Source organism: Elephantulus edwardii, unplaced genomic scaffold, assembly GCF_000299155.1.
Source record: "Elephantulus edwardii isolate Elephantulus edwardi_28Jun2011 unplaced genomic scaffold, EleEdw1.0 scaffold00065, whole genome shotgun sequence".
Lineage (NCBI taxonomy): Eukaryota > Metazoa > Chordata > Mammalia > Macroscelidea > Macroscelididae > Elephantulus > Elephantulus edwardii.
The window spans coordinates 7,499,607-7,502,045 of record NW_006399815.1 but is presented as its reverse complement, the minus strand read 5'-3'; positions in this window follow the sequence as shown (position 1 = coordinate 7,502,045).

Sequence of the window (2,439 nt, the reverse complement as noted above, 5' to 3'; positions counted from 1 at the left end):
AGCAGAGTTTAGGGCTGAGTCGCAAGCAACTTGACGGCACATAACAACAACAACAGGAGGACAAAAAGGTAAAACTGAAGAGATGGAACAGAAGGTCAGTGATCTGTATAATGGAAGACAAGAGCCTTACTAGAAACATAATAGAAGAAAAATCAGAGATTAGACAAACATGAGGAAAACATTAGACTCATGTGGGATGACATCAAACAGGATAACATATGTATGACTGGAATTCCAGAACAGGGGAATGACAGGGAAATCACTGAGAAGATTGTGGGAGAAGTACTAGAAGAAACCTCGCCAGGCATTTGTAATAATGGGGAAATCCACATTCAAGAAGCACATAGAACACCAAATAGACTAGACCCAAAGGGAAAAACCAAGACATCATAATCAAATTCTCAAAATATCAGGATAGAATTCTAAAAGTAGCACGAAGTAAATGAAGAGTTACCTACAAATGGGAAACAATTAGATTCTGATTTCTCAGTGGAAACCATGCAAGCTAGAAAGCAATGGATACTGTATACAGAAAGTTGAAAGATAACAATTGCCAGTTAAGGGTCATATAGCCAGCAAAGTTCTCCATCAAATATGTAGGGGAAATTAGATTATTTGAAGAAAAGAAAGAACTTAAGGAATTTGTGAAAGTGACACCAAAACTACAAGAAATTTTAAGTGAAGTCCTTCACACAGAGATGCCAAAGGAAAGTGCATGGACCATAGTAACCAGAAACAACAGAAAAATAAACATGGCAGAACATCAAACATAAAAGCTGGCCTGACAATAATCACACAATGTAAATGGACTAAATGCATAAATTAAGAGAAAAAGAGTAGCAGAATGGATAAAGAAAAAAAAAAGCCTATCAATATGTAGCCTACAAGAGACACATCTAATAAAAGAAGCGAAAGACAGACTCAAAATCAAAGGCTGGAAAAAAATATGCCAAGCAAATGGCAACCTCAAAAAAACAAGAGTAGCAATACTAATCTCTGGTAAAATAAATTTCAGTATGAAAACCATCATCAGAGATGAAGGACATTACATACTGATTAAAGGCACAGTAGATCAAGAAGACATAACTTTGGTCAACATTTATGCATCAAATGATAGACCTGCAAAATACATAAAACAATGCTTAACAGAATTGAAGAGAGTAAAAGCACTACAGTAAGAGATTTCAATACACCACTGTCACCAAAGACAGGTCAACTCAAAAGAAACTCAACAAAGATGCAGATCTAAGCTATACCATCAGCCAACTTGTCCTTGTGGATGTATTCAGGGTACTACACTCACCTAAAACTCAATTCACTTTCTTCTCAACTGTACATGTTATAGTCTCTGGAATTAACCATATATTAGGACACAAAGCAACAAATTAAAAAACATGGAAATAATACAAAGTATCTTCACAGGCCACAATGCCATAAAACTAGAAATTAACTAACTACAGGAGAGTGAAGCTTCCAAAACCACCTATGTGGAAACTAAATAACTCTCTGATAGAATATGATTCATTATAAAAGAAAAATGAAATTAAAAAGTTCTTTGAAACAAATGATAATGAAAATACAAGGTGCCAAAATCTCTAGAACACAGCTAAGGCAGTCCTCAGGCACACAGATAAAAAGGAAGAAGAATCAATGATCTAACCCAACAGTTTCAGCAAATAGAAAATCTAATTCTACAGCCTCTAGAAGAAAAGAAATTACAAGGACAAGAGATGAAATCAATGAGACAGAAAACAGAAAAGTACAGGAGCTGGTTTTTCGAAAGGATCAGTAAAATTGGTAAACCACTGGCAAATTTAACAAAAGAAAAAAGAATAGAAAACACAGATAACTTGATTAAGAAATATAGAGGTGACATCGCAACAGAAAGAGAAAATTAAATCGATATTACCTTTTTGGTTGAGCTTGGGTGCTAACTTATTGGTTTGTTTATAATTGGGTGTGAGCTGATTGGATTTACCTTATATTAAAAAGGCAAGTTTGGGCTGTTATCAAGTTTGGGAAGATATGTGGAGCAGCTAGATTTTACAAAGATGTGTTTTGTTTTGGTTGAGGCTTGAGTGTGGACTGTTTGCTTGTTTATAGGTTTTGTTCAAAATTAGGTGTGAGCTGATTGAATTTACCTTGTATGTAAAAGGCAATTGGTTGCCAGTTTGGGGCTGGTATCATTTTGGAAGATGTGTGGAGCATCTGGATTCTACAAAGATGTGCTTTCTTGTTCTGGTGGAGGCTTGGGTGAGGACTGTGCTTGTTTATTGATTTCATTCATAATTACGTGTGAGCTGATTGGATTTGCTTTGTATTTAAAAGGCAGTTGGGCTCTCGGCCTTTGGCCCTTAGGCCTGATTTTAATTGATTTTTGGTCAAAGATTCTTCTAAGTAGTATAGCACTGATCTGTCAATTTGCTGTACAGAAGTAAC